General features: G+C 40.1%; 1 protein-coding gene across 4 annotated transcripts in view; it reads right to left on the reverse strand.

Annotated features, from left to right (window-relative positions):
* UBAC2 (UBA domain containing 2) overlaps nucleotides 1-13,031 on the reverse strand; it is a 168,413-nt gene that overhangs the window by 87,952 nt on the left and 67,430 nt on the right. The gene's annotated exons all lie outside the window — the stretch shown is intronic.

Consider the following 13,031-nt stretch of genomic DNA (forward strand, 5'->3'; position numbering starts at 1 on the left):
TGGGAGGAGGGTCCACTTGAATTCTGCTTGGAAACAAAAAAAATCTGCAAATATGCTCGGCTTTTCTGGGGTGCCTGGGGGATCATTTCTTTTTTATTCATAGGTTGGTAGTACCCTGATCTGCATTTCAGTGGTTTGGGTTACCAAAAAGGGCAAAGGGGATGAAGGGCAGGAGGCATAGTTGCTGCTTGCCTAAATAAGATAGGGGGAAAAATGCAAAATTATGAACTTAAAGAGTTCCCAAGATTCTGTGCAACATTATACATTTGCTCACATAAATACCTTAGCATGAACAGTATGGCCTTTGCAAGTAGAGTCACCCTGTCTGCCAGGTCAAATTTGTTTTACTAAATCCCCAAATTACCTCAATACAGTATCTATGTTAGCAATAATACCAATTTTGATAATGGAACAGAAAGAAATGAAGCACTATATCATGAGTCATACTTTAAATTTTTATTAGGCTTTATATCCTGGAAATCTTTTCTTTTGAATTCTTATCCTACTCGTGTCCAACTTGTACCCTGTAAGAAAATTAATCTTTATGGTTGAGTCAACACCATTTACTGAGTACTTTCAGATTTGTATTATGTGAATTTCACAAAGAGCTACGTGACCTTGAAGCCAATGACCAAAAAAAGGCACTGATCTTTGTAACAGATTTTTGATAAGACAGGTGAGACTGCATGGATGGAAGTCCGGATCTCAGGGCCTTTCCCTTCACTCCACACACAAACCCCCCAAGTGACGGAGAAGAAAGGGCAGAAGACTACATGTTATGCAGGGTGGCACTTACATAGTCATTTGAATTAGATCCCAAAAGAAAAACTGTAATGAAAGTTACTAAAGGAAAATCAGAAACAGAGGCCACTGTAACTTCAGTGCATCATTATGGTGCATGAGTTTGATAACGACACTGGAACATAGACTAGCTTATGTATGAGCCAACATGCTGCTTCACAGCAGATGAGAAAGTCCTCTCTGTGCTAAGGATCTTAAGATCCTTCAAATAAGAAAGTAAATATCTATGTCACTTGTCAAAGGAATAACACATTCTTTTATCTGTTTAGTTTTCTGCCTCCTACCTCCACTGTACCCCAAATCTATATAAATGATTTTCTTCAATCAGTAGTCATAGTGCCAAAAAGGTAAACTTTAACCCTATCTCCAACTAATCCTAAAAAAAAAGAAAAAAGTCTGTACTCCAGAAAAACTCAGCTATTCACTCTCCTTCAAAAGGCCCTTACTACCTATTTCATTCATGAAGCCATGGTTTACACATGGCCTCTGGGCACCCTTACAGTGTCTTGGATTATTAGTTGGCTTTACAATTATTTCCCTCATGGAGTAGGTAAACTTGGAGAACGGGGACAGTGTTGTATAATCTTTGTATTCTGTTACAGAACAAAGGGGTGGCCTTATATACAACACATTGTTTGAAAATCACAACCCTCTAAGTATTTTCTATATGAATCAGGTGACACATTATTAATAATTTTAAATAATAATCATGAGCTAGAAAAACTTATCTAGGAAAGCTGACGGTTATATAGCAGCTAATTATATCTACCTCTCCATAATTTTATTTTTTTTCTAAAAGGATATTTGGTTAGTTTAAAAAAAAACCTCAAAGCTATTTAGTTTGAATCAGTATAAATGCATCAATTCTTCAATGATAGTACAGAACAATACAGAGAGTGCAGAATGGTAAATGTTAGATGTCAGAAATGATATTAGGTACATGTGACAAACTCAAGAACTTACAAAATAGTCTATACTTCATGTAATGTCTTCCTTTCCATATTCCTGTGCAACAGGATAAGCACATAGTATCAGCTATGCTTTATTAAGAAACCGAAGTTCCGAAGAGGGACCTGGTAAATGAGAGGCAACATCAAGACTGTTCCATTATATGCAGCAGACCATCTAATCCTTAAACAGGACAAAAAGCCAGCAGTGGGTAGATTATCAACTTGGCCAGGTTGTGAGTTCCAAGAAGACACGGATGTCATCTGCTATGTGCACAGCACCTAGTACAGAGTCTGGCACACAAGAAGCTCTCAAATATCCATCTAAATGAATAGCACCTGTTTTGTACTATAACTAACAAAATTCTAAAGCCCTGTTGAAATATCTGTAAAGTTCTTAATTTCTCAATGAAAAGACATACCTTACATGCTTAATTACATATACTAGAGCATATATACTAGAGCATGTATGTAATTGAAGACTGTGATCCTCTAGGACCCTGCAATTTAGGCATATTAAAAAATAGAGCTGATTACCCAATGAGTCAATTTAAATGTAGATAGATTTCTGCTTGGAAATAATTTTATATTTCAAGAGGCAAGGGCAGTGACTCCTACCAATCAGTAAAAACTACCAGGCAATTTTAAAAGGGGGAAGCACTGACCTTAAAGTAGCTCTCAAAACGGTCTATTTCGGTCACTCTTTAGCCCATTGTAATTTGTTATTCTCTGCAAAGCTAAAAACATGTCCTTATTGACTACTGAGGTCAGAATGAAAAATGAAAAGCTGATTGGTTGACAACATGGCCTATTCTGAAGCCAGGACGGACTAAATGCACTCATGAGAACTGCTGCCAACGCAAGTCTGTTTTACATCAAAACTCTGAAATAAATGATCACTTAAAAGATAATCCCCAAATTTCTTCTAAAATAAAAGCTCAATTAGCTAAGGACATTCATTGACTGCTTCCTACATGCCACTTTCCCAAGTACTTGACAGGCATTATTTCACTTAATCCTCCTTGCCTTAAGAGATGGGGACAATTATTATCTCAATTTTGCTGATGAGGGACCTTGAGTGCCAGGTCACATGCAGAGGTGGAACCGGCATGAAATCCACACCATCGGACCCAGTGCCTGGAGGCTGACTCAGTGCAAGGATGTCTTTCCCCCGGCCCCTCAACTACTGTCAGAAATCAGCCTTCCTTCCAGAAGTTACACTGGAAGCCAGCAGAGTAATAACAACACCACCAACACAAATACATGCTAATAGTAACATGGCATAATGCTTGGAGCAATATACATACTACATACATATATATATATATATAAAATCTCATTCAAACCTCATTAATACTTCTGTGAGGCTCGTCCCATTACTTTCCCTGTTTTATAGACAAGGAAATGATATCCCAGAGAAACAGTAAAATGCCCAAGGTCACACAGTTGTAAGTGGGGGAGCCAAGCTCTAAATACTGGCAGTCCAATTCCAGGGTCTGCACCATTAATCTTAATCACTATACTATTTGTATTAAACAAGCAGAATTATGGTCCAGGTCCTCAAAAGAGACACTGTTCACCAAATACCCTCCAATTCCCTTAGGGGCATATGTGACTACTTCTGGCCAATGGGTTGGGGGCAGAAGTGACATATGTCACTTCCAGGCTGAAGGGTCAGAGAGTGGTGAGATACCCCGTTCCCCTCCTGTCTCCTGTCACAGTGACCAGAGATGTTCTAGATGGTGGGAACCTTTGTTAGCCTGGATCCTTGAATGAGTAAGTGGAGAACTCCCCACCTCTTACCCCAACACCTCGTGTTGACCAAGTAGCACAAATAAGAAACACACTTATGTGTTTAGCCACTGAGATTTCAGGGTTAATTTGTGGCTACAACATAAGCCAGCCTTCTGACTAATACAGTATTTAATCTACTTAGAATGAAACAGACCAATAAACAGAACGTAAGAAAAGAAAAATGCAGACACTATCCAGTTCTCCTGGCAAACAAACATTATCTTCCTTAATCCCACTTTCATTGTGTCATTTCATGCTCCAGGATTGAGAATAGTTCCCCATGATCTACCACATGAAGTCCAAGTTCCTCTCCCACACTTTCAAGCCCCTGAACCTAATTTCCCTCTACTGCCCAACATGTACCTTTCAAGTTAGTCTAGCTGGTTGTTTCTGTACCATGAATGTAACGAATATTTGGTTCCCAATAATCGAATTATTCTGCTTCCCCTATTTATTCTTTACACTCACATCTCAATCATACCTTCTCCTTAAATTCTTCTTTGACTACTCACAGCCACCCATCTTCCTTTCCTCAACTTATTTGGATCTTACATAGTCAGTGCCACATAGTTTTAACTTTAGATGTATATTATCTTAGAATAAAAGAAAAAAGAAAACACACTGGCCTGGAAACCTGTGGCCCAGTTGCGGTCTGACTTCTAATCAGCTACATCACCTCTTTTAGCCTTTCTAGATTTGTTTTCTTATCAATGAAACAATAGCATGAAATAATGTGTAAACTCTTTGCCAACATCACACAGCCCATGGTCGATTACTTCACGTGCATTCACTCTTACATCCCTCACCCTAAACACAAGCTCCTCTGGGGCAGAGACCCTGACTTTTACTTCTTTCTATTCTGAGTAACTCCAAGCACAGCACCTTGCACATCAATAATGCTCATAAGATATATGTTGACTACATCAAATATTAGCTGAAGTTACTATATGATTTGTACTATTTAAGCGCGACAATGGGTTAGGGGTTTTATTATTGCTGTTCATAACTTGTTAGGTAGCAATAGATAACTAATATGTGCTTCATACTGGAATATTAATCATGAAAAATATACTAAACCGGAACCTGGAATGACAATAAAATCAGTCAAGATTTCTTAAAAACAAAACAAAAAAACCTCAGCTCTCTGCTACCAGTATAAGGAGTGCCCTTAGCTTTTCTTCTTCCTTCCGCATACAAGGAAGCAACATATGGTAGATACAGTTATTTAATATCTCCCTGATAATACATATCTAGACTGCTCCACCTTACAGAAATCTCTGCCACAATGCAGCTGTTAGAAAGAAGGGACCGTATAGGAGGGTAGCTCATGTGGGAAAATAAATGACCTTATTTTTCAATAGTTTATCTTCCTCAAAAGTTTTAAAGACCTTCTTTTTTCTCTTTATTTGCATACCTCCTATGTGGCTTCTCGCTGCTAATAATATTTTTTTGGATGTCCTGCCTACTCAACTAAACAGCAAGCCACTCATGGGCCCATTACTCTTCGGTCCCACACGGCACCTACCACAATTGATCCAAACCAAGAATTCAAATAGTGTTTGATTGGCTTTTATCAGTTTTCTCAGAGTGTGAGAACAATTATTTCTGATTTCTATACTTGTAAGAATGACTTTTCCCATGCAGGTTTTGAGAAGAAAAGAGTGTGTCAGAATGAAACTACAAAGAGGCTACAAAAGGTTTTAATGATGCTCTAAAAATGGTAACATTGCGATGTGCTCTTCCTGCTGGAGGGTGGCAGCTGTACAATTTTCCCCTTATGTCCTATGGCAAAACATCAGCTTCTTAATATATATGGTGAAAATATATGGGGTTACTGTCCATATATTGCCTGCAGTCAGGTTTAAAAAATAAATGCCAACTAGATTATGCATTGGTTTACCATATACATATTGCAGCTCAAAAGAGTAATGAAATATCACAAGTGCCATTTTGTGTATTACTGACTCTTTTAAGGAATCAAGAGCAAGAAACGGTTATGAATTTGAGTGTCATTAGCTTTACCTGAAGAATAGCTGTTTGGAAGAAGGCATCACCAAAACAGACCCATAGACACCACACTCACACAACAAGAAATCAAAGCATGGGTGCCTGCGTGGCTCAGGTGGTTGGGCAACTGCCTTCGGCTCAGGTCATGATCCTGGAATCCCAGGATCGAGTCCCGCGTCGGGCTCCCTGCTCAGCAGGGAGTCTGCTTCTCCCTCTGACCTTCCTCCCTCTCATGCTCTCTCTCTACCATTCTCTCTCTCTCTCTCCATAAGTAAATAAAAAATCTTAAAAAAAAAAAAGAAATCAAAGCATGCCCGTTTTCTGTCCCACAACCTAGTAAGTGCTCAACCTGGGACATGGCCTGAGTGTGCCCGTACCCACACACTCAGGTCTCTGGAGAGACCCAGGGAGAAACCAGTCAATCGGAGGCAGGGGCAGGGCTGAAAGATGCTGTAGGCTTGGCCATGCAGAACTGAGGAAGTGGTAGATGGGAAGAAAAAAAGTATCCCATTAGGGATCCAGTTGTCAAATTATCTGAAGTTTGTGTGTTTGGCAAAATGCTGATAAGGTGATGAGTACATGGTAGTCATTATAGTATTCTCTCTGCATTTGTGTTATATTTGAAAATTTTCTGTAATACATTTTAAAAAATGGTTAAGTATAGTCTCCAACAATTCCCATACTCTTGTTATGTAAGGGGTGGAAACAGAAATTCAGGGACAGACTCACAAAGGATTGAGAGAGAGAGGGCAGTGGATATCACATGGCTCCAAGTCCATCTCTCATTAGTTAGCTGCACGACCCAAATCATACGAGAGGATAGGAATGGGATACATGGCCACATTCAAATTTTAAGATCACATGGGAGAAAAGTTGCAACTGACCTTCAAGAAGTCCTAGTAAAAGATGGCTTTCGGTGACAAAGTCACTAGCTAAGAACAGGTTATATAGAAATCCACATGGAAAGATTGTCAGGGTTTCGTTAACATACACACATGCACATACCTAATGTTCCACTGATCTCCCAACACAAAGGGCTACTTCCTTTTCCTTACACCATGTTCCAGTTCAAATGTAAGTATTTCAGATTCAGGTATACTGCTTTATATATACACATTTAAAGTCAAATGTAAAAGTCGAATTCTCTTGATTACCAGCCCTGTCAGCAAAGATTCACTTATAGATAACAGAATAGCTCTCAAGCTATCTTGGGTAGAAAAAGATAGTACACAGAATTAGGTACTTATAAAACTGCTGAAAAGGCTTAGAAGGGCAGATTCAGGCTGTGCCTCCAGGAACAATACAGAACTGGTCTACGTGAAAGACCGCTTCCTCTGCCACATTCAGGACACTGGGAAATCAGGAAGTCATTACATCATTTCAATATAACCTAGGAATCAGGAAGCTGTATGAACTATAATCCCCAGAGCCCCGCTGGGTCTGTAGAACTAGACCAGAAAATTGGTATTTCATATGCTACCACCTTGGCTCACACTGAACTCAGCACCATACAAGTTCTTCTGACTGGTGGAACCTAAATCATATCCAGAATGCTGGATGTAAGGGGGCTTTATGAAATAAAGTATTCAGCTTTCCACCCTCTGCTTTACGTGGAGGTACACTAGGAGGACCATGGGAAAGATAATGAGCAAGCCAATCTAAGTGTATCCATCCTACCACATAAAATACCAAAATACTCTACACCAAAAGGGTGGAAGGAGTGTTAATTTAAAAAAGAAGAAACAAGAGAGGTGCCTGAGTGGCTCAGTCAATTAAGCATCCGACTCTTGATTTTGGCTCAGGGTTGTGAGATTGGGCCCTGTGGCAAGGAGTCTGCTTGAGATTCTCTCACTCTTGCTCTGCCCCTCCCCCCACTTACGCACCCGCGTGTGCCCGCTCTCTCTCTCTAAAATAAATAATCTTGGGGCGCCTGGGTGGCTTAGTCAGTTAAGCATCTGCCTTCGGCTCAGGTAATGATCCCAGGGGCCTGGGATCGAGCCCCGTGTCAGGCTCCCTGCTCAGCAGAGAGTCTGCTTTTGCCTCTCCCTCCCCTGCCTCGTGTGCACTCTCTCTCACATAGATAAATAAAATCTTAAAAAATAAAATAAAATAAAGAATCTTTAAAAAAAAACCTTTAATTTTACCATATTATTAAAATAAGGTCCATCTTCTATAAAGTAACTGGCTTATACTCTTTAAAATGTCAAGCTCATAAAAGACAAGGATAGAACTTCCAGATTAAAGAGTTAAGGGACATAACAACTAAATGCATGACATAATAATGGACTGGACCACAGACCAGATTTTTTTTTTTCCTTTTTGCTATAAAATAGGACATTATTGGGACAATTGCCAAATACAAATAAACTAATATATACTGATGTATTTAGGGGTAAAAAGGGCATTGTATCTACAACTTGCTCTCAAATGATTTGGAAAAAATACCATACGTATATAGATGACATACACATATAAAATGACATGGCAGACGTGAAGATGTTAGTAATTAGGGCGCCTGGGTTTAGAGTCTACGGAGGTTTCTTTGCCCTCTTCCTCTAACTTTCCTGTAAGCCTGAATTACTTCAAAAATGTTTTTAAAGTCTAAAACATAGTGGCAGCATTTGGGAGCTCTGAAGAGGAATAGCAGTTTCTTTCATTAAGTTAAAATAAAAATTAATAGCCAAATATCTAGAGTGGCATATGGTTGGTGCTTTTTCAGAGACTGTTCCCAACAGGGGCATCTTCCTTCTTGCAGCGCGTGCTTATTTTGTACTTCTCATTTTAGCAGCAAAATTTGAATACAATCTAACGGTTGTCTTTAGACACTAACATTTACTTTTATGAACATCTACAACACTGCAGTTGAATATGTATATAGGAGGCCCCAGTTTGGTGAGTTTATACACTCAAATCACTTTCTAGTACAATAAACAGAGGAACATTCACTATGTTTTTTTACCTCAAAAAAAAAAAAGTAGCATTAAGGCTGTGTTACACAGAAGGAAATGTCTGAGCTAAGAGTCAGACAGGCATGAATTTCAATCTAGGTTCTGCCTATTAAATACACAGACATGACCCTAGTGACTCAATCAATTCTAAGAACCTCTGCTTTCTCACGGACAGAGTAATACTAAGACCACTGTGGATGTTCATCTAAATCAGGAACATATGTAAAACAAGGCTCTATGGTACAAAACAGTTTTTCAATATGTGTTTATCAAGATTCCTTAGCAGAAAGAGTAAATTCTGCTATGAAAAAGATCTCCAATTAGAATGTGTGATATTAACATTTCATAATGCTACTCTGTATTTTTTCTCCATGTTGTTGCTAATATTAACACACATATCCTTGATGGAGTAATTTCTTTACACAACAAATATTTATTAAGGGCTTACTACTGAGGAAGCACTGTTTCAGGCACCAGGATGAGAGCTGAAAGTAATACAGACCAAGGTGTCCTCATGAACCTGAGGTTCTATAAGCCAACTTTAACTAAACAAATAGTATCAGTGTAGGGGAGGGATAACTCTGAGTGTTATTCTGGCTTTGTTGCATCCTTGACTGGTTTTCTGCCCTCCCAAATATTCTGTCAACTGCTTTACTAATAAACTTCCTCTCTGCTAGATACACCGGAGTTGGTTCTATTACTTCAACTAACAGGCATGCCTGTGTTCTCATAACTGAGAAAGCCTTTATCCCTTTGACCTCAGATAACAAAAGCACATTAGATACTTCAGAACTCAACATAGATCATCATATACAAAAAAGGTCAACCCTAAGATAGGTAAGAGATTATTTTTGTGTGCTATATATTTTGCTATGGTTACCAAGACGTGGTTAGCATTTTGAACTTTTTTTCTTAGAATAATGCAATGATCTGAATCTCAAATCTTTCATAAGGTGCAACTTTCCAATGATAAACAAGAACAGGAAGTGAATCTTGAATATACCAGACTTCTAGTTCCCTTCACTATTATCTACACTGCTGTCACCTCAGCCTGACTTAACATCATTAAACTTTCCACTGTCCTATCTTAAGTTAAAGTTATAATAGTTTTATTTCTGCTCAAATAAAACATATATCCCATTAAACTGGAAATTTTGACATATACTCAAATGTTTTAAGTTCTAAGAGGAAACATCTAAAATAAAGGAATTGAGTAGCAAAGCAACTTACAAAAGCAGAAATGAAAACAGATGTTAAACTTTTTTGAAACAAATTTTTACTAATAGCCTCAACCAAAAAAGCTATTTCAGTCAACTACTAGAAACAGTCTACCTAGTCAAAAGATCTCAACAAGCTTCACAGGCCATGAGCAACTCAAGGGTGTGGGCTCTCTTCAAGGTTCTACTTACCACCCAGCACAATGCACGTTATGGGATCTCAAAACAGAGGTGATCAGAGCTGTAAAAGCTCAGTTTAAGGTCAGGGGCCTGCCACCGGTGGCAATTTTGCCACCCACCACCCCCCCCCGGCCAAGTGTCATCTGGTAATAGCTGTCATGACTGGGGATGGGGTTGCCACTGGTATCTCGTGGGTGGAGACCAGGGATGTTGCCTAACACTTCTGAAGGTGCAGCACAGCAGCTCCCCGCCCCCCCCCCCCCCCGCCGCCGCAGCAAAGAGGTATGCAGCTGAAAGTGCTGACCAAGGTTGGGAAAAGTGGGATCACGTTCACATATAAAATCACTGACCACGTGGCATTCCATAACCCTCTGCTGATAGCCTACAGAGCCTTTCCAACAGACACATTCAATCTGTCCCCTGCAAAGACGCTCTGACCACTGAAACTGCTAATGCAATCCCTGCTTTCACAGCTAACCCACAATCTCCAAGGTAAGAGACTCTGTGTGCCATTTTATTTGATTCTGAAGACATTACTAATATCTTGATTACAGTGAGTAGCGATTTCATTTCCTAATCGCTCCTGGGACAATATCAAATGCATAAGTGAGGCAACGGAAGCCACTTCCTCTTCGCACTTATCTTCTAACGTCGCGATTTGTCTTTCATCATGTTACAGAAAATGGCGCTCAAGGTCTCGGAGCCTGTGTCCTCCGTGAAGAGGACAGTTCCCACTGCACAGGATTATCCTGAGGATCCAAGTGACATCGAGGTAGCAAGCAGTGCCCGGGACATGAATGGCGTGTGCTCGCTAACTCCTAGCGGATGATGTCGCACACAGGGCACTACACACCCAAATACGGACTGATGAGAAGGCTGAGACCTTGATCGGGAAAAGGGAGACTTTGAGAAAGTAAGAGTGAATGGATTCTATATTTCTCTGTAGGGAAGATGTTGGAAATGAATTTATAAATCCACATTTCAATCCTTTACAAATACCACTGAAATCAAATTTGAAATTCAATGTTTATATTTTTCTGAGTAACAGATTTGAGGTGACTTACAGGGAGGGAGAGAGAGAGAAGGAAAAGAGAAGAAAGGGCATTAGTACAAAAGAATAATTCAAGTAACTTAGCATGTGGTAGACCAAAATTTCAATCGCAGCCAGATCTCTCTGGTTATTAAAGAACACTCTTTTCACTACTTCGCGCTGTCTCCCAGATGCTGCGTACTGAGGGGGCCATAAAAGAGAAGAGCCTGCTCTTAAGTTGAGAGAGTGGCCAATTAGGTAAATAATTACAAAACCAAGTAATAAATGTTATATGTAACCTGGAAGCATCAAGTCATCCCTGAACACAAAGGAAGGAGGGACCCATTCTGGCTGGGGTGGGTTTCACAGACTAGATATCCCAGGCTAGTCTTCGAAGGATAAGCAGAAGTCGGCCAAGCAAGGGAGAAAGGATGCTGCGACGAGAACCGTGTGCATACGTCAACTCAGAGAGGTGGGAAATGGCACAGGAGTGACAAGGAGTGGTGAGTAATGCACTGTAGCTGGTGTGCAGAGTACAAGGGGGGGGATGAGAGAAACGAGACCAGAAAGGCTGGCTGGAACTCAACTCTGAGGTGCCTCACTAACACACAGCAGTGGGAAGTCACAGGTTTCTGAAGGTGTAAAGGAGTAAGATAAGATCTCCTTTGGAGACAAACTTAGGAGGGGTGGAACAGTACAGATGATAGCTCTGAGACGGTGACAGGGAGGAGGCTCCTGCAATAGTCCAAACAAAAGCAGAAGAAATGGAATCAAAAGACCAGTGCCTTTTCATTCATTTATTTACTCTGTCCACCCTCCGCCTTCCATTCACCTATCCATCCAACACAGGTGCCCACCAGGTGGAGCCACTAAGCTAACTGAGGCATGATCAGTAGGTGAGACTGACATGGTCAGCTTGCATAAAGCTTCAATTCTAGTGGAGGAGACAGATACCAAACCACTCATTATGCAATGAATTATTCAATTTTTATGGTGATGAGTGCTATGAGAAATGTCCTCAGAAAGCACCTCTCAAGAGACTGTGCCCTCGTCTGAGGACAAGGATTCTCAAAGAAAGCTGCGAGAAAAGTCCCCTTTTCCTGCAGCCCGTGAGCTGAGGCTATTATCTCTTCTCTCTCACTTTAAATAAGTTTTCAGAACTTTCATTAGTCAACTTTGCTTGGTGTAATCACATTTAAGTACCTACTTACTCTGGTAAGTCTAGCCACGCCAGCAGGTATTGTTGGAAGGGGGAAGAAGGACCAGCAGTGAGCAGAGAAGGGTGGGAAGAAGTTAAAGGCTGAGGGAGGGAGCGGGAATGGGAGGGGGGCGGAGAGAACGGAAGGAGACAGGACTTGATTCCAAAGGCTTCAGCTACACAACAGCAGGCTTTATAAAGAGAAACTCATTAGGAGAGAACGTCTAAATACTTCTTGTGATCAATACTCCGAAACATAATCCTCTGCAAACTGATAAACAGGATGAACCACCAACCTGTCAACCCTTACTAATTTATCCCGACTGGGAGGCACTCTGTGTTTTAGATCTAGGAGTGATCTAGGTCTGTTTTAAAATCTAGGAGAGATCTAGATCAAAATTCCAACTCTGTCAACTGAGTTACATACTCCTGGGCAGATTTCTTAGTCTCTCTGAGAATCCGTTTTCATACCAGTAAAACAGATACAACCATACCAATTTTACAAAGTATTTTTTTTAATAGGAATCAAAGGAAAGAAGAGATTTAAAACATTTATTCATTCAATTCAGTTAATCTATCACTCTAACACATTAATGCAATCACTTCAAATTTGGAGGCCCTGGTGGCTCTATCTTTATCTTGAGAAATTATCTCTTTTCTTCTAAAATAAAGGCATTGATCATCATTCAAGCTGTGATGATTATTTATATGTTAAATATTTAGCCCAAGTTCAAGCCAGAGGGACAAATAATTCAGAAAGCTAACTGTCACTTATTGTTAACTTTGCCCACAATACCCACTTCCCTTAAAATATCCCAACGGTTGATATTCAAGATGACCACAGATGATTATAGGTGTGCTGCTAACTCTCCAATTGGCTTTCAGCTACAGAGAACCCAATCCCTTAGC

This window comes from Callorhinus ursinus, unplaced genomic scaffold (genome assembly GCF_003265705.2).
Source record: "Callorhinus ursinus isolate GAN/ISIS: 27379988/994484 unplaced genomic scaffold, GSC_fseal_2.0 scaffold7, whole genome shotgun sequence".
Taxonomy (NCBI): Eukaryota; Metazoa; Chordata; class Mammalia; order Carnivora; family Otariidae; genus Callorhinus; species Callorhinus ursinus.